This window comes from Sitophilus oryzae, unplaced genomic scaffold (genome assembly GCF_002938485.1).
Source record: "Sitophilus oryzae breed Bouriz unplaced genomic scaffold, Soryzae_2.0 scaffold_732_pilon_pilon, whole genome shotgun sequence".
Classification (NCBI taxonomy): Eukaryota; Metazoa; Arthropoda; class Insecta; order Coleoptera; family Curculionidae; genus Sitophilus; species Sitophilus oryzae.
The window spans coordinates 627,143-648,097 of record NW_022147343.1 but is presented as its reverse complement, the minus strand read 5'-3'; positions in this window follow the sequence as shown (position 1 = coordinate 648,097).

The window sequence follows — 20,955 nt, the reverse complement described above, 5'->3', positions numbered from 1 at the left end:
TTATGATTAAATTTCCTTGGTGAATATTACTAAATTGTGTGTTTTTAGTTAATAATGGCATAGCAAAAAAATTAAACAAAACTTTATGAAAAAGTATTTTTGAGCTTGCTAATTGAAAGCAAAAAATAGTACCAGGCGTGAAACTACAGTTTCGGAATAAGATACATCACAAGCTTGCTGGTAGGACCTCACAAATAGAGCTTCGTGGTACTAGTATATTCACATAAGTTTGTAAACTCAGATTATACTTCTATGCAGACCAGACTAGATTTTCGAGGAACTTATTGGCCTCTTCACTGCAACTATTTCATATTTTTCATTCGTAGATTTTTTGATGTGGCTAACTGGTCTATTCTACTGTGACTTGCAGATCTATAAATTGATGTGGTCTTCTTCTCATCTCTAGCTTACATTCTCCAGTCCTATATTATTTTCAAAAAGTCTATCAACTTAGAGACTGAACCTTCCAAATAGCGCTTTGACAATGGCCTAACGTTGCCATAAGAACTTTAGATTGCTATCACTGATAAAAAAGATAGACTTGAACTAAAGTCGTCATCGGTCTTGAAAAAAAAAATTTAGTGGCAAGAGAATTTATTTTAGCGTAAAAGAAAATATTTTGGCTGAAGAAAAACTCTCTTAAGTCAAAAAAACTGGTGAAACAAAAAAACTCTTGAAAAATTCGAAAATTTCTCTTGAATCTATTTTCATTCAACCAAGTGCAAGTTACTTTGTTTTAAGATAATAAGAAAAATACGCTAGGAAGTAATTCATTCAAGAAACATGGCCATTTTTCCAATAGCTAAATATTCTTTTGATGAAAAATAATAACGAGACGCAAAGACGATGATGAAGGACGGTATATACAATCAGTCGGCAGTTCGATCAGTCGCAGTCGTACGTCGCATATCATAGGTCGCACATCATAGTACGCACGGGTTTTGTTGCTTGGAATTTTCTACTTGGAATTTTGGACAATTTGTTTTTTAAACGCATATCGTATAACAAATTAGTGATCGTTATTAATATGCATTTGTCATTTTTATGGACAATTTTTAGGATATATGGATTCTTTCTTATGGAAAGGAGTTTTCGATAAAATGGAAATTAGAGCATTTATTTGCTATATTTGAAGGTAAGAGACATTTACCTATGCACCTGTTTAGATAATGCATGCATGACTATAGATAGAATAAGAATATAGGTATCGATCTTTTTATGCAAATAATTACAAAAATTTTGGAATTTCAAGTCGTCGTATTAAAAAATTCAAAATGTGACCAAAGCTTATAATTTTAATAATTTATTTGCTTTACTTTGATTAATCATGATGTAACATTTTTTTGTAATTTTTAGAGTGATGAACCACCCCAAAAAATACCAAGGAGTGAAGAAGAAGAAATAATACATATCGAGGAAAATAATATCAGTTTACTTACTACAGACCAGGAAAACCTAAAGTTATCAGAAAATAATATACCTCGTAATATGCCTGTATATGATGTATAGACTTCTCTTAGATCAAAATAAATTTTAGTTGAGTCAATAGTATTCGTTATTGGTTTAAGAAAAGTGTTTCTTTAATCAAGAAATGTCCCTTTTCAATCAAGCATTTTTGCATGAATCAAAGAGATTATTGTTCTTGTAGCAAGAACTTCTTTGCATATTCATTTTGGGTCAAGAGTGAAATACTTTGGACTGATAGATTCTCTTATTCTCTAAAGTAATTTTTTAAACCTTATGAAAAGATAGTTAATGCTTTGGGCAAAGAAACGTCGTTCTTGGCCCTATTGAAAAGCGCCAATCTTTTGGGTCAAAGTCATATTCATTTTGACTGAGAGATCCTTTTTTTCAGTGATACAAAAAACGGCACATTCGCCAGGCTGTCGTACTAACACCAAATCTCTTCCATCTTCAGATTGACAATAAAATCTGCACATGACTGCGTCCCATCATGTCTGTTAAGAGTGTTAAGCTTACTTACTTACCATGTTAGTAGATCCATTACAGACTTGACAATCTTTCAGAATGTTCTCCTATGAACTTTTCCGCCTGTCTCCGCCCTGGTAAAAATCTAAATCATTCTATAGATTTGCTAGCTACTTATTCATTGATCTGTGGCAATTTTTATGACTGCTTTTGCATCCACGCAAAAGGGTTCTGGACTTATGAATGTCATGGATGAGCCTTGTTTGGCCGTTAAATCTGCTTTTTATTTATAGAGTAGACACTCAATGTATTTAGAGCACATACACAATCTCACACTCCAGAATTGACCTCCATGAGACTCTACATGCAGATAGAATGGGACTGTTGGAAGGACAGAGTGCCAAAGTCTCTTGGAAAGGAGAAAGTCTTGTCACTGGAGAAAGAATATATATATATATATATATATATATATATATATATATATATATATATATATATATATATATATATATATATATATATATATATATATATATATATATATATATATATATCTACAATCTATCTACAATCGAGAAGATCGCAGTGGAATTAAGCCAACCCTTATGAAGTCTAATCTAATCTACTGAGTGTTTGAACATAAGGAACCAAAACAAAAATACAAAAAAAATTCATCGATACCTACTCATTACAAATCGTACCAAAAACAAAAGTGTCCAGTAACTACCGGGGTATTTATTAGCACCGCTTCATCCCTACAGACACTGTCCGGCGACATCCCAAGAGAAGAGAGCCACGCAGAAGAGAGATCGCCCAATGAGATAAGGCCCTCTAACAAAACACCACTATTTGACAAAATGGCGACCACAAATCACGCGGCCCCGCCTCCCCGACGATTGTCTGCCCCTTTTTCATGCAGATGACTGGTATTGGCTCTCTTTTCGATTCTTTCTCTCCTTTTAGAGAGCGGCGGCGGGAGTCGCGCCAGCCGAGAGCAGCGGATCTCGCTCCTCGCTGCCTTGTTATTCTTTTGTTCGCTATCGTTTGTCTGTAAAATATATCGAGCGGGCTCTGGCTGGCGCGGGTAATTCCCGGTATTCTCGCGGACGGAGAGGATGCGCTCGGTGCTCGTTTGTTTTTTGCAGGACCGGAGTGGGTAGTTCAAATGGAAGATATTGAGTTGGATCAAAATTCTGGAACTGCTTCAGATGAATTGGGGGATTCTTTAAAAAATGAATTTAGGTTGAAATGAAATCTTTGATTCTGTAACATCTTGCTGGTGGTTAAGAGTCTATTACGCTGTACTGTTCGGGTCGCTCTCAGGTAAAGCGGATGCATGTGTGGCCGAAGGAAATATATATTATATTCGGCGATCGGTGTAGCAACGCTCCAATTAAGTGGCAATTTGGTGGCGCAGGGAACTTTCTTGGAAAAATCACTTTATGGTTCCAAAGAAGCGTTGACCATGTAGTTCCAAAAAAGTTATTGTTTCTATAAAGCCGCCTTTGGATAGCTACAATTGTCACTTTATCAATCCGAAGATTTTAAAGGTCCAAACGGGTAGGGTTGGACTAATATGTTATTGTTCCCGGTACTTTGTGGAAGCATATGGAACTATAAAGTATTTTTCGGATTAAACGGCCATATTTTTTTCATGAATTTTTAGACGAACAGCCAAATGGCTCAAACATTATGCGTTTTTAAGCTAAATATACCTAGATTAAAGCTTTTTTCCTTAGTTATTTTGTTATTTCTGACGGTGGACTATTATTTTAAAGTTTGATCCCGGTTTCAAGCAAATTATTATTATTTTTTAATTACAGACATGAGTTTCTATTGCAAATAATATAATAATTTGAAATATTTTGAGAGGCGCTCGAAAATTTTGTTATATAAACCCACTATTTTATTCAGTAAAGTTGATTGCGTTATGGAATTTTCCTAAAAAAAGGCGTTAAAATCGAACGGTAAATAACGAAAAAATAATAATGGCTTCCATAATTATTTTCCATCATGACATTTATTTTTATGAAATGTGAAATTGCATGAAGAGGTCGCTGCGAATAAAGTTCAACAGTTTAACGAAAGTTCCACATGTCGGTGGCTAACACTTGGCTGCCACGAACCCGCTACTAGGCAGCTTGGTAACGGATAAGTCGCATTCACCAGTAGGCTACTTTATAGTAACACATCATAGTAACTCTTTTAGTGGCAAAAACTATCCAAGACACTACCCGGCTACTCAAAATCTTTCCCCATTTTGGTCGCAGTTACTTAGCAGCTACGGATATACGACGTAGCCGCCGATGATCACCGCCCACTTTGTAGTGGCTTTGATAGTACCAGTTACGTATCTGCCACTATAAATGCTAGTTGGGCTGTAATCACAAAACTTCAATCTATTTCCGTATTGTAAGGGAATTTTAAATTATGTCTTTATTTTCGAGAAAATTTAGTCCAAACATAAGAAATATTTTGTTGACGTTTGACCATCAAAATCTTAAAAATAAACAAGTTGTCTAAAAATGTGCTGCAGCAATACGGATATATGTAATATAATCCTTTATTTTTAATTTCCTTCTTGTGTAAAAATACCTAGCCAGTTTGACATAAACCGTTAAATGCCGAACGCTTATTTTGCTACTTTTTCGGACTAGTGTAATGGACTCTTAACAAATCGCTAGAACGGTGAAGATATTCGCATCAGGGCAGAGGCAGGTGAAAAAGATTATATAGATGTAGAGATGTAGTCTCTCTTTCTTGAGTTATAACTTATACAGTATCACGACTTTGACAAAAGCCAGTATCTGAGACGGTTTGACAAAAAGTAATTCTCCATCTCCGATATCAGTCGTACCAAAGTTTATGGCAAAAAAGGTTGTCGTCTCGGCGCACTCAGTGATGAGATGTTCTGGTGTGTTTCTTTTTTTTTTCATTTTGTTGTGTCTTAACTTCAATCTACTGAGGTGTTTATTGAGGATACGGTGTCCTGTTAAAACGCCGTAACAATCCGAAGATTGTTCCTACTTAAATCAAGGAAAATTTCTGATTTTTCTCGGTTATAAATCCTGAGAAACATTTTCTAATGTCTTAGACCGTTGCAGGATTCCCATTCGAAGTTACTGATGGAATCTTCTTCAGTTGGTTTCCAGTTGGGAGGCAGAACAGTTCTGGTTCAGTTAGTCGAATGTTTGCTCCAAGCATCACAACATAAATTGATCAGAAGATCTAGTTGTCCACAGTGGACCTCATTTGGAAAAGCATAAATTTAAAGAAGTCTTTTTTTATATCAAAAAGTAATAATATCTTTATCCACCCAAATATAAAATTTTCTACAATATGTTAATTACTTATAAAACCTAGCCCCAGCTCCATCAATTATCTTAATTAATTAATTATCTTCAATTATTGCCTTGTCTATAAGCTTAGTTTAGATTATATGACCGAAATGTTGTGGAAAATGTAAAGCTAAAAATAATATCAGTCCAAAAATATGTTTTATATCACAATTCATCATTGTTGTTGTATCACTTTCAAACAAATCTCATTTTTACCGTTATCCCCAACCCATTATATCTCAACTAAAAAATATTCAAATTCCATAAATAAGATTTTTTTATTTCTCCAAACCAGGACCAAACATTATATTAAACCTTGTTGAGCTAAATAAAACTAACTAGTATCAGTCAAAATTCTGAAGCTGTTACCAATTACCTTGCTTGGTAATTGGTTTCTTGCTGACGAGTATTTGACACGAGTAAAAGCCTGATACGTGATGTTATCTCTCTTCTACACTCCGGATATTCAAAAATTTCATTACTTTGTTGCCTCTTTACTTTTTGGTTATCGCTGTTAACTGAATTTACAATTCTTCTCCATTGCGTTCTAAGGGCGCTGCTTCCTCCCATTAATTCTGCATGCTCATCCACTTTAAATTTTCATGGAAAATATCCTTGTACCTTTTGAGTTGTCCACCTGGTTTCCTCTTACCGTTTACAAGCTCACCGTAAAGGAGAGATTTCGGTAGGCGGTTTTCTTGCATCCTGCATACGTGACCAGCCCATCTTAAGCGATATTTAGTAATCATAACTTCAGCGCTTTCGTAGCTAGCTTTTTCAAGGACCGATACGTTTGAGACATGGTCTAAGGTACCAATTCGTCTAAGTCCGTACGTCGCGTACGACGTGTAGTGGCCTTGGTTCTGGCTCTAAGGACCTGACGGCCGCACGCACCGTCCGTCTCCAATTTTCTCTGTTTTCTGTTCTTCGAACGGCACCCTCCAGGTTGGTATTCATAAGTTTTTCAACCATGACCACCCACCTGGTTGGCGATCTTCCTCGGCGACGGGATCCTGCAGGTGTTCCCTGCACTACGAGTCTCTCCATATGCCCACTCCTGTTGACGTGACCAAAGAAGGAAAGGATGCGTTTATAGACAGTGCTGGAAAGTCTTTGTGGTAATTGGATTGCATTAAGGACCGACACAATGGTGCGATGTGCTGTCCATGGTATTCGCAACATCCTCCTGCAGCACCACATCTCGAAGGCGTCAATGCGTCGTCTGTCGGCTGCCAACAATGTCCATGTCCCAGAAGCATAAAGCATAACCGGAAAGACAAGACTATTTACAAGATTGATTTTTGTCGATTGTGTTATGTGACGGTTCGACCAAACTTTCGTGAGCTGCGTCATAGCGTTACGGCCCAGTTGAATTCTGCGGCGTATTTCTATTTCGCAACTACCGGTATTAGATATAAGTGCACCTAAATAAATAAATTGTTGCACAACTTCGCAGCGATCTATGTTTGTAATGTCTGGGCAGTTATTGTTTTCGCGATCTACGATCATCACCTTAGTCTTCCTGTAATCGATGCGAAGGCCGAACTCTTTCTAGTAATAGAGTCTAATTCAAAAAACTATGTATCTAATAACAATCAGGAGATACAGTTGCTACTTATTGCTACGCTTCGATAGAATGTTAAAAAAATAATGGTAGTAAGGTAGTAAGCATCAGTTTTATGTTTACTTATGTTATAGTTTGTTTTTAAAACATTCTTATAGAAATGCATATAGATGAGTGTTGGACTTTTTTAAGCCGCGTGGTCAGTACGGTCCTGGTTCTTTGGCGTGCGCCGTAAAGAAAGAAAAGAAGAGAGGGAACGATTTACATGGCTACATTTTTGTTGTTTTTGCTCGTTTTGCTTGATGTTGAGAGCTTTAATTTTCCTTGTAATACTATACGGGGATGGCAAGTTTCAGGATTTTTTTTCTTTTTACTCCCATGTAATTTAGTTAATACTTAATACATAATGCAATAGCATAATAATATAGAAAATATCGCATTTAAATATAAAAGATAGACAAACCAATGCCATGTACAGGGTATCCGAAATTCGAGCCTCATTATTGGGATTTCGGTAACTAGAAGAGATAAGAGGTCGGCTAGATGGAGGAAAATTTTTCGAAAAAAAGAAAATTTGAACAATCTCATTTTTATTTTTTATTATTTTTCCTATTACTCTATGAGAGTATGGGAACATCATGAAGCAATCGTATTTACTGTGTCTGTCCATCTTGTTCAGTCTTTGCGCAGCAGTAGTGACCTCGTGCAGACTATGACCTACAGTTTTCTTCATTTGGTTCACCCAACGGTTTAGAGAGCTCCCTCTAGAATGTTTCCCGTGTACTATTCTCTCTATAATTAATTTTTCTAGGCCACTGGTTTTCCAACTTATTAGAACTCAAGAACCTGGAAGACTTCTTAAATTCTCCAACGGTCTAAGACACTCGTAGAAGTTATCAGCACTTACGACCGATGAAAATCAAAGATTTTCCTTGATTTAAGTAAGACGAATCTTCACGGATTGTCACGGGTTTTTAAAAGGACATTGTCTCCTCAATGAACCCCTCAGTAGATTAAAGCTAAGAAACAAAGGCGAATGCAAATTCCGTGGGGAAAATGAAGAAACACCAGAAAACCTCACCTCACCTCACCTCACCGAGACAACAACCTTTCGTGCTAGAAACTTTGGTACGATGTCAGAGATGGAGAGCTTTAACCTCTGTAAAACCTTCTCAGATATTGGCTTTTGTCAAAGCACTGCTTAGACTGTATGATGAGTTATAACTCAAGAAAAGGGGACCCAGTAGATCTGTAAGGTTTAAGGTCTGAATATGTAGCTAATCTGAATCATGATAATTGCGTAAATAAAAAAAAACAATGGAAGTAGGAAATAACAGTTTTAATTCAATTGATCTTAATATTTTGAACGCGCAAAATACAAATAAATCTAAACATCGATCAAAAATAGTAAAATAAACGCACAAAGCATTATTATAGAACCTATTGGTCGTAATTTCTTGCGTTGCAAATTTGTTCAGGAAAATAATAAACAATGTAGACATTAAATACTTCGTGAGCAAAATAATTTTCCAGTAAACTCTACTAGAACATACGCGTTTACACAGATGCGTTATTTAGATAGATATGTTAATCAAATCGCCATTTAAATTTGCATTCTGCCGTAGATAGGGACAAATCGTACCGACGCTGAATATTCAACAAACTTTTAATAGCGGATTTTCAGTTTTGTTGCGAATCTATTTATTTTTTTGTGCTCTTTTCCTAATTGGTGTGTATTTAACGCCAGGAAAAATATATATGAATATAAATTGTTGCACGGTTATTAAAATTTTGTAATAGGTAATACTTTTTTTTATTTAAATTAGGTACATATCTATAGAATGTTCAGACATCGTTCAATGTGACGTCATATACTCCCCGGCACAAAATTCCGCCACCCTAAAAATTTGACTAAGTTTCATATTTCATAACTTTTTATACTATAATAATAATAATAATAAATAATGTTGTTATTCAAACTGATCCAATTACAAAGTATATACAAGACTTATACATAACTTACGAATACAAAATAGTGAATAAACATAATATCCTCTTAAGGTAGAACCTTGTCTGAGGAGTTTTATTTCTACAACAATAACTACAATATTTTATACTAAATTCTTAACTATATCTAAATGTATCAAATTAATATATTTCATTGTCCAACACTTAAGCACGCTAAAAACAAGTTATTACACAGCGGTCTTGTCTCCTATATCTAGTATTTTATAGGAATAATTTAACGAACATTTTATAAGTACTACTACTCCATCATTTTTATTTAGACTTCCTTCATTATATATAATGTTGTATCCCGGTATCCTATATAAATCAATATTCCAAATTTTAAAACTTTCAGTAAGTACTATACAATCAAATTCAAAATCTATTCCACGTGAAAAGAACAAGAAGCTCATCAAAATTGTGATCTATGCTACGAATATTATTATGAAAAAGTTTAAATGATGATAATTCAATGTCAAATTTACATATATTAATGTCATCCACCACATCTGCCTCAATCAACCTTGTTTCAAAGTCCCTAATATATGAATTCATTGTTATCTTATATGTTAAGCTTTTAAATATTTAACTTGCAATCTGACCCATATCGGAAACACCTAATTTTTCAAAAGAGATTAAAAGATAAAATATATATTTTTTTTGTTTTACAATATACTCCAAATACCTTTAATAAAGAAACAAATAATCGATATTGGTTTATAAACGTATATTTAAATATATAGTATTTACTATATATTTAAATATTAATAGTCTATTTATTTTTAGCCCAACACCAAATTAAATTTAAAAATATACTATATTTTAATTATTTAAAAGTCCCAAAAGTGCAGAGTAAGCAAGTCGCGATATATCTCCAATTAGACTAAAATTACAAGGAAATTGTAGCCGCGCACAAACGAGCGCCATCAATGTATATAAATAATTCACTCACGTTTTGTTTAAAAAAAATGTCTCTTTACACTTGACGACATCTTCATTTCTATACCGGCTTCGAGTAACTTCTTGTTGCTGGTCTTCCCTTATTAGTTGAAGGTAGGGATGCGGTTATAAGGCCAGCCGAACCCCTGCGAGTTTGCGTAGTCGATGCTCCCGGATTAATGGTAAATTCAATAGTACTGGTCGGCTTAGCTTTTGGATCCGGATAGTGAGTTTCTTGCTTGTGACGCTCTATAGGTTGTACAGGTTGTTCGTTGACGGGTGTCCCCGGAGCACTTAGGGATGGTCTAGATGGAATATCGGTAAAGACTTCGCAATCAGATTCGTTACCTTTATTTCCTCTCTCCACCAATTGTTCGTAATTATAAGTTTCGCTGCCAATTACAAGAGTATCCCTTTTAATGTACGCCCTTAAACCCTTTTCCTTTGCCTCTTTTAAATTTTGTTTGAGTACCTTGTTCACCACTCTCTCTTTCTTGGAAAGATCGTGGTTAATAAAAATGTTCTTTCCCTTCAGCTTATAGGCGCTTCGAAGAATCAATGCCTTTTTTAAATATGAATTGAGTTCTATACGTAGCGGTTTCGTTGAGTCGTTTCCTAAGTAGTATAAATTGTTTATATCGCTTATATTTATATCTACTTCTAACAGATTTCTTAGTTGCTCGGTTACCCAAGTAGCTAATTCAAAGTCCTTTAGGTTTCTGTGGTCCCGTAGCCCAAATATCAAATTGTTCTTCCTAGCTAATTTTTCTAGTGCTTGTACCCTGTATTCTATATCGTTTAATTTACTTTGTATTACAGTAATACTCTCCTTTAGAACTTCCGTTTGAATTGACAAATCCTCTCTCACCGTTTTAATGTCTTCTTTTAATTCTTTTTTGCTGTTCTGTATTAAAGATTTGATTTCTTGAAATTGTTTGAATATGAGCGTATCTACCATTCTTACCATAGTACTATACTGTAATCCGATTTTTAAGATTATGGTATCAGTGTGAAGATAAATCTATTGCCATTATTTTTTATTATTTTAATGACTTATATTCTTCAGTTAGGTGGGTTTATACCGGGGTAAATCAAAACGTTGTTTTTTGCATTAAATTCAAAACACTCTGTGGAAAAAGTGAGACGGGCATTTTGGATAAAAAATACTTTCCTGTAATCTTAGATGTATTCCTAAAATTTCATTTTTTGAATTATCCCATTATCTCTATTCTTTTATGAGCTACATATTTTTAGTATTGATTTGAGAGACTGTTTTTATTTACAAAAACAATAATTTTATAATAATTTTAATAGCGTGTATGTCCACCTCTCGCAGCAATAACAGCTCGAGGTCTTCGTCATATCGAATGAATAAGGGTATTTTTGTTCTTTCTTCATCTATAGCATGATGAATATCAAGCTAAAGATCAAGAAAACCCTTCACAACAACTAAGGCTAGCATTTAATGCTAGCCACAGCTCTTGTGAAGTATGTGGTGGAATAGGACGACGACGAACAGCTTTTTTAAGTTCATCACACAAATGTTCGATTGGATTGAGGACGGGACTACAAGGAGGTCAATCCAATCTACGTAGTCCAACCTCATCCAGGTACTCGTTAACTACTCGTACTCCTAACTCGTTACCCCACGCAACTTGGGGCCTAGCATTATCATGCATCAGTATAAACTGATTTCCAATGAAAGGAGCAAAGTCTAACTCTCTCAATTATTTGCCAACCCGATGGAAGAGACTAGTGTCATTACGACATTTCGTAAATTACTGCATATTCTTCTTCTCGTTTTATGATGGCTCTGCCTCTGCTACAATGCAATCGCCAGCTCAATTTGAGAGCGACCAAGATGTTGACTGGTTCTAAACTATATAAAGGCCACTGATTCTTATCTGATTAAAGGTATAGTGGGTAAATTTTAATATAACCACATATAACTAACTTCTATGAAGGTAACCTGTGACTGTAAAATGATATTATTATTATTTATTAGATATATGTATAAATGAAGTGCTAAAAGGAAGATTATATCACAAACAAAGGCATATAGGGTAGAGGTAACACAAACAAACTGCATTCGGAAACTGAAACAAAAAGAAAATAAAAAATTGAATGTTGAGCATTATAATTTAATCCTATTAATATTTAAAAATATTATAATGGTTTCTATTAATTTTTCACTTGGCTTTGACAAAAGTGTAAATATTGAAAGTGGGGTAGCAATTTTTCTTTTTAGTAATTGTCATTATCATTTGATTTGGGGTCATAATTTTATTGACGGACATCGATCAATGTCAAAATTAAAATTTGATTGTTGCTGTAAAACAAAATTATTTTTTTTATTACAAAAATGCCTCAAACATTTAACCAAAACGAACAGGAGCTCATTACTAAGCCCGTGGACGCCGGATATGAAGTAAGTAGAATGCAAAGTTGTAATGTTCCTATGTAAAATACAAATTGATAGCGTTTATAAATAATATAGCGAGTTGCTGATGTTTAGAAATAGGAATTTCAGGAACAGTCCAAAGAATTCAAATTAAAGGGATCGTTACTGAAGAAAAGTTTAAAAAAAAATAAAAAATGACGAAAAAAAACGGAACTCGCTCGATCGATAATATAGGAACGTACCATAGCGTACTTAACATTTTCTAAACAATATGAACTAATTTTAGACACACCCTAAAACTCATAATTGATAAATAATGACAGAGTTGCCAACTTTCAAAATAAAAATAGGACGAGAGGGTAAAAAAGAGGCAGGTGAAACATTTTTTGAAACATCGCCAAAATGTCTAGAATTTACCAGAAAGTTATGCGGCAACGGTATGCGATTGATGATCTTTCTTACTTTCTTAAAAACATTTATACTCAAAACTTGACCGTCCCCCCCTATCTGTTACGAAATTGATTTATTTCTATGTACAGGGTGTCCCATTTTAGTTGAAATCATACGCTATCTCCGTTATTAGTAAACATAGGACGATGCGGTTTGCACAAACCTGTACCGCTTTTTTGTCAAACAGAAGATGCGGTAAACAAAATTTTCATAGCCCTCTTTCTGTTTCTGAGCTACAGGGTCTTTTTGAAAATTTCGCAATTTGGGACATCTCCTGTATCTCTGTTATTGTTAAAGGTATCCAGGAGATGAAAACTGTTTATTGTAGAACTTTTTACGCAGAATACAGTGGCGTAGACTGTTTTTCCACCAAAAGAATATTTTTGAAGATATGAACTATAGTTAAGTTTTTTTTTTAAACGGAACACCCTGTATATTTATAAATTATATGATCTGGCTTGTCATAAGCTTCTCAGAAATATATATCACTCTATATTTATTTTCACTATTTACTGCAATATTTAAAAAAAATATTAAAAGATCATATTTATTAGTATGATGATTCATGATTGATAATAAAAGAAACTAAAGAGTTATTAAAAATATACCCTGCTATCTGTCTCCTGTTTTATTTTGAGGGCCCCTAATAAATTCTTTATATGTTAGGGAAACTTAACTCTCTACCGCTATTTGTAAATCTTGGAAGCTATCGTATCGGAATTTTTAAATATTCCTTTACTTGAACTATACTTTCAGCAACATGGGGCTTCCCCTCACAACTTAACTTACAACGAAAATATTAGAATTTTGTTAAATTATTATTTCTCAAATTAATGAATTGGGACCAATGGACCCATATGATGGCCTCCCTGTATACAAAATAAAACAAACCATTTCCAACAAAATATTTTTTCAGAACATAAGCCAGCAGTATGTAAACATAAAATAGTTAAACATGTTTATCGCTTCCACAAATATTTCTTGTACATAAATATTTCTTTATTTTCTTTTCTGTACATACAACGAGTGGGAGTAGTGGAAGACAGATTAACATTTTTTAAAGCATTGTGACAATAGACGAATATTTTTTAGATTTTGAGTTTGGTATGTAAGAAAGAGGACTTTTTCAATACGTAAGGGAAACAAGGACAGTGAGATCAAAAAGAGGACTGTCCTCTGGAATAGAGGACCTAAATAATGATGACGTAATGGTAAACGATGGCTATAATTAGTAGTGGGAACTATCGAATGAATACTATCGAAACATTCGATAGTTGCAATTCATTCGAATAATTCGATAGTTAGTAAGAAAACATTCGTTGAAAACTATTCGAATAAAAATTATCGAATAGATCCGTAATCTGCCTTGAAATATTGTATTCTAGTAATTCGGCAGCAAAAACCATTCATTTATAGAATTCATTCATTTATGAAATTCATTCATTCGTCAGGATCGATTATAATAAAATATTAACTGAATTTTAGTTGTCGCCCGGCGACGTAGGTTTCTTTCCGAAAAACCCGACAGCGGTCGGTGGCAATGCTATGAAAGAAGCCGGCATCTTTGATTTTTTGCGGAGTCAGATATAGATAAGGACACGTTATTTTTTTTATTGAGGTGCTAGTATTTACACAGAAAATACATTATGAAAGGCGCTGTTGCCATATTTTGGTATTAGTTGATATTAGCAAAGAATATTATTGTTTGGCTTTAGTTAATTAGGGAATATAAAGACATACTATCTATTCTGCATTTTTTTTATTAATATTCTGTTGTTACACTGCAATAATACTTGTTATTTTGGATGTAGGAAAATTATTTTTAATGTTTTTTAGCAAAGACTGGTTTAATAAATAATAATAACAATAATAATTTGTTATACCTATTAACAACAAAATTTAAAATCATTTAATATAAATATTTTCTTTTAAGTAGTAGCAAAATATAAACAACAAATTAGATGTCAAAATTATTTATATTAGATCCTATTTAAAAATAATATAGTCTCTAAATTTTTTGGCAACGGTGGTTTATTAAATAATAATAATTACAGAACTAATTTGTTATATTAACAACAAATTTTAAAATCATGAAATATAAACATTTATTAATTTTCTAAGCATGCAGTGTAATGGAAGGAAAATATAAATAAAAAATTAGAAATCAAAATTATTTATATTAGGTGCTTTATATTACTATTTAAAAATTATATTTACTTTTACTGGCATTTACTTTAAAAAATAAATGAAATATTTTTTCTTCGCAAAAAACTACATGTAAGAGAATTAGCATAAACAAAATATAAACATCGTTAACTTTTTTTTTTAAATTGGCACGTGTAAAACTTTCATTTTAATTTTCTCACCCCATAGTTTGAGTTCGATAACCATTTACTTAAATATGATTATACAACCACATTACTTAAATATGATTATTAAGTTCAACTAATTCATATTATTAAAACATCTAAAATACAAATATGTATTTTTAAAATTAATTGTAAGTTCATCTCATCTCTCTTAAAAATTGCTACTTCTCAAAATTTCCCATTAAAAAATAGACCATATACCATATAAAATTAAATAATTGAAAGATCGGACTACGGAAAACCACACAAATTTTCGGAAAAATTTGCACACAATCGTCAATAAATAAAATTAAAAAATAACTACTATTTTAGTATTTTAACTATTTTAATAAACGCAAAAATAGCACAGTATTTATACGACGAAGTTATAAAAATTTGGAAGAACTAATAATGCACTGACGCATACAAAAATCAAACGAATACTAAATTTCATTTATCAAAAGCATTCGATAGTCGTGGCTCAACGATAACCATTTAGTCGCACGGCGAGGTTGTCACATATTCTTTAGTATACAAATGAATGAATGATTTTATTCGAATAAAACCATTCGATAGTTGAAATCATTCATTCATTAACCATTCGATAGTCTAATTCATTCGATAGTTCCCATCGCTAGCTATAATACAGTCTATATCTATGAACGAATAAATCAAAACAGAATTCAATTTCTTTAAGTTAAATTACTTCGTCTATGCCTGTCAATTCTTGACCCAGTAGAATTTTCTGTAAAACATATTTGGAATTTTATAAAATTTTCTCTCTACTTAAGTTAATCTCACACGGAAAGTGACAAGAGTCTCTTTATTTATTATTCCACATCTTTCAGCCACGAAGAATAACTGTGCACAGCTTGAAATCAATTTATAAAAAATGTTAAGTCTTAATCTCACATAATAACGTCATTGGACCTTCTTCCAAAATAACAAAAAAATATAAGTATCCACGCGACGGTAGGTATCCCAGAGAAATAACTAAACCTAGAGAGCTACATTTTACAGGAATATAAGTTGGGCAATGATTCATAATAGGCATAGAAAAATATTAACAAAAATGGTTTTTTAACGCCACAAGAATATAATTTCTTTTCTATGTTAATTTTTTTATGAATGTTCTAGGTCAAAAATAACTAATAATGTTAAAGCCTGTTAGATGAAAGACAGTATCATCATCATCGTCATCATTTTCAGCTTATTCAACCATTTCCTATTATGGTGTAGCCTCTTTCACATATTTGAATAATCTCTTTGAAGTTGGGTCCATTTTTGTCTATTGTTGGCTATGCAGACCCAAGTTATCCCTGCTAATTTTCTAATATCATGGTCCCATCTGAGGTTTGGTCTTCTTCTAGGTTTCTGAATTCCTTGTGGGTATATGCCATGCTGTAATTTTTGTGATCCATCTGTTTCACGTCCAAGTGTCCTGCCCATTGCCATTTGAGGGATTTGATTCTGGGGATGACATCTATTATTAAATGGGTCTTTTATCGTATCCACTCTGTTCTTTTACGGTCTTTCTTGGTTATTCCCAGCATATTTCATTCCATTGAGCGTTGTGCGACCTGCAGTCTCCTTATAATGTCCGTTTTAAGTGTCCATCAGGTTTCGCATGCATAGGTCATGACTGATAGTCGAATTAGTCGAATATTTTCTTCTTTAGATAAAGTGCCATTCTAGATTTGAATATGATTGAGTTTCTTCTATAAGTACTCCATGCTAACTGAATTCTTCTGTTGATTGCTGGTAGTAGAGGTCTCGAGCTGTGTACTAGTTGTCCCAAATATATGTATTCTTCTACTATTCCCCAAGTAGCATTTTCACGACTTGCGACCACATGTTTACTAAACACAACGTTGGATTAGTTACAAAAAATAGTTAGCTGCGTACCTTGGGTATTAAAATAAATGTAAACGTTGTTGTAACGTTGTGCCGACGTTGAACTAGTACTACAACAAAGTAAAAGCTTCTGCGACGTCGAATAAACGTTGTCTTGTAACCTTTTTTGCTTAAGTGATCTTTAGGTGATTCGGACAACGTAGTTACAATGTTAGACAATAAAGAGTTTTCCGACATCACTTTCAGGACCTATTCCAACGTTATGCAAACGTCGTCTATTTTACCAATTCCAACGTTGTTTAAATTTTCTTATTCTTGCGTTGGTAGGACGTCGAGCCACTACCTTTTTGCAACTGTATTGAACCATAATCTTAAATCTTAGATTTTCACTTCATTGTTCTGTTCAGTCAGATAGTTCAGTGCTGTTTTTGTTTTTATAAAAAAAAAATAATTAAAATGGGACCTAAGAAAGGCACATATAAACCTAAATTTAAATATACATCGACATATTACCGATACTTTATCCACTCCGTCGTTTATTTAGAATATAGAGGGCGGTACAATTGCACAATACTTTTAGTTATAAGTAGATTATTACAAAAATACGTATATTTTCTGCTTAGCGATTGTGAAATTAGAGTTACCCTCAGTTAGACCTCAGGCAAAACTAGTTATAATGGAAAATTGGTCTGAGGCAATCCCAATCAATTTTTGATAAAATTCATCAATTTTTGATAAAAAAATATCACGCCATCGTCACGCCACTGATATAGAGCCAAATGACAGAAAGATAGACGAAACTCAACCGTGTTGTCATATTTATGTACCCATCTCTTTTTAACTCTCATAATTGTGTCAAACCATGTATGATTCTAGAAAATTGAATTTTATGAATGGAGTGTTCTGTCTATATATGTATACCCATTTAGATGTCTTTGGTAGACTCTATATTAACTTATTTTTCTGAGGAAGGTAGATTATTTTCATCCGGTTAGAGAAAAGCATGTGGGGGATGATAATTTAATAAAAAAGGGGTGATATTAATCATGTGTCGCTTCGGTGGCGGATCCCGGGGCGACTGGGCCGCCGTCCATAATTGCCGCATTGTCAAAACACTAACTCGAGCCCCCTGGCGGGGGGTGAGAATAAGGTAGTGGACCACACCGCTCGAGGAATCGCTTTTCTAGGAATTTTTAGCAAGAAAGTGACCACTGGGGAGAAACTTTTTCAGCTATTTGTTATAGGGGACCAATTATTTTCAAGTAACAAAAATTACGAAAGCTGAATTGTGAATTGAAAATCATGAAAGCTGCAAACTTACACTGAAAAAAAGGATCTCTCAGTCGAAATGAATATGATTTTGACCCAAAAAATTGGCGCTTTTCAATAGGGCCAAGAACGACGTTTCTTTAACTATCTTTTCATAAGTTTTAAAAAATTACTTTAGATAATAGAAGAATCTATCTGTCCAAAGTATTTCACTCTTGACCCAAAATGAATATGCAAAGAAGTTCTTAATACAAGAACAATAGTCTCTTTGATTCATGCAAAAATTCTTGATTGAAAAGGGACATTTCTTGATTAAAGAGACACTTTTCTTAAACCAATAGCGAATACTATTGACTCAACTAAAACTTATTTTGATCTAAGAGAAGTCTATACATCATATACAGGCATATTACGAGGTATATTATTTTCTGATAAATTTAGGTTTTCCTGGTCTGTAGTAAGTAAAGTGATATTATTTTCCTCGATAGTAGTTATTTCTGCTTCTTCACTCCTTTGTATTTTTTGGGGTGGTTCATCCCTCTACAAATTACAAAAAAATGTTACATCACGATTAATCAAAGTAAAGCAAATAAATTATTAAAATTATAAGCTTTGGTCACATTTTGAATTTTTTAATACGACGACTTGAAGTTCTAAAATTTTTGTAATTATTTGCATAAAAAAATCGATACCTATATTCTTATTCTACCTATAGTCACGAATGCATTATCTAAACAGGTGCATTAGGTAAATGTCTCTTACCTTCAAATATAGCAAATAAATGCTCTAATTTCCATTTTTTTCAGAAACTCCTTTAAAGAATCCATATATCCTAAAATTTGTCCATAAAAAATGACAAATGCATGTGAATAACGATCACTTTGTTATACGATATGCGTTTAAAAAGTAAATTATGCAAAATTCCAAGTGGAAAATGCCAAGCAACAAAACCCTTGCGTACTATATGTGCGACCTATGAAACGCGACGTACGACTGATCGGACTGCCGACTGTATATACTATAGGTATACCGTCCTTCGTCATCGTCTTTGCGTGTCGTTATTATTTTTCATCAAAAGAGTATTTAGCTATTGGAAAAATGGCCATGTTTCTTGAATGAAGTACTTCCTAGCGTATTTTTCTTAATATCTTAAAACAAAGTAACTTGCACTTGATTGAATGAAAATAGATTCAAGACAAATTTTCGAATTTTTTAAGAGAACCAGTCAAACTTCAGGCAAAATATTTTCTTTTACGCTAAAATAAATTCTCTTGCCACTAAATTTTTTTTTCAAGAACGATGACGACTTTAGTTCAAGTCTATCTTTTTTATCAGTGTAAAAACATAAATAGTAACTTTTATAAAATGATACTCGATGTAGCATTTATACAGGGTTGTTCACCACATACGACACGGAGTATTGTAGCTAAACGATGAGATTTTTACAAATTGTAAGTTTGGGGTTCGTTGAAGGACTATTAGAGCTACAATTTAAAAATATTTTTACAAGATACAGAGTGTCCCAAATAAATAAAAAATATCAAAGTTGTATTTTTTTAAATGGAACACCCTGTATATTATTAAATTTTTAGTTTCTACGATTAAAATAAAGGTAAATTTGATTAAGGTTTATTATACTTAAACCTTACCGTTTTTGAAATATTTTCAATTTTGTGAAATTGCAGTAAAAATTTTAAAGCTTCATTTCTCCAAGGGTATCAATGTTTTTAATACTAAATATTTAATGAAGTTTATTTATTGATCGGTTATTGTGTTGCAATAATAAAAATAATACTACCTTATACAGAGTTTCTAAAAATTTATTTTAAATAATTATTAGCTTCAAACAGCAATAACTTCTTTAATTTAAATGGAATGCCCTGTATATTTTAAGAGAATCAGATGCACAATTAAATTGTCTATCAAATGTATTATACCATTTTTTACCGATCCCTTCAAGTTTTCGTAGAAAATGCATTTTCTTATAATTTAGACCTCATTTATCAATATATCCATGGAATATTGACATTTTAGATTGTTTTTAAAGCAATAAATGTACAAAATGTACAGACTAGTAATATTATCGTTTTTAGCAAAACAATAATATTACTAGCCCATTTGTATGCAAAAAGAAAACTATTTAAATCTTTATAAAAGAGTATACCATTAATTAAATATAACACCATTATTTCCGCCCATATACTAATTAATTACATACTTAATTGTGTTCGTTAACAAATTATTATAAATAAATGTGGATTTGAGTCAGAAATCAATATAATAATAAGTTATCAAATTAAAGTCTTTGTTGTTATAAATAAGCATTTATTAAAAAATGAAATATCATTTTTAAGGTATTACTTTTTATCACACTGTCTAATGCCCATACAAAAGTCAGTTTTTTAGTATTTGGAGCAATTATTATTAATAAACGCAAACAGTCGGTTAATGTAGTTTGAATACTGGAATCATATTAATTGGTCCTCTTTAACAAATATTTAAACAGTTTTTTTTATTTTTTAATGAAATAAACGAATTATATCGACAATATTAGTATCTGTACTCTTTCTCAAAAATTGCACAATCCTCTCCCTTTTTTCGACAGCGCCGTCCAAATTTACGGCCTACCGAAAACCTCTTAATCCCTAGTTTTGACAGCCGAACAATATCCATAATTGTGCGTTGTTGAGTCCTTTCAAATCCGAAAAAATCCCAGAAAGGACGAAACAAAGTTTTACCTGTCGCTGGCGCCTACGCCACCGTTTCTTATTGTTTCTTCTCGATAGTGTTCCAGTCTGGCCGGTGCGGAGGACATAAATATATGTTGCATTATGTTCACTCTACACATCGGTAGGA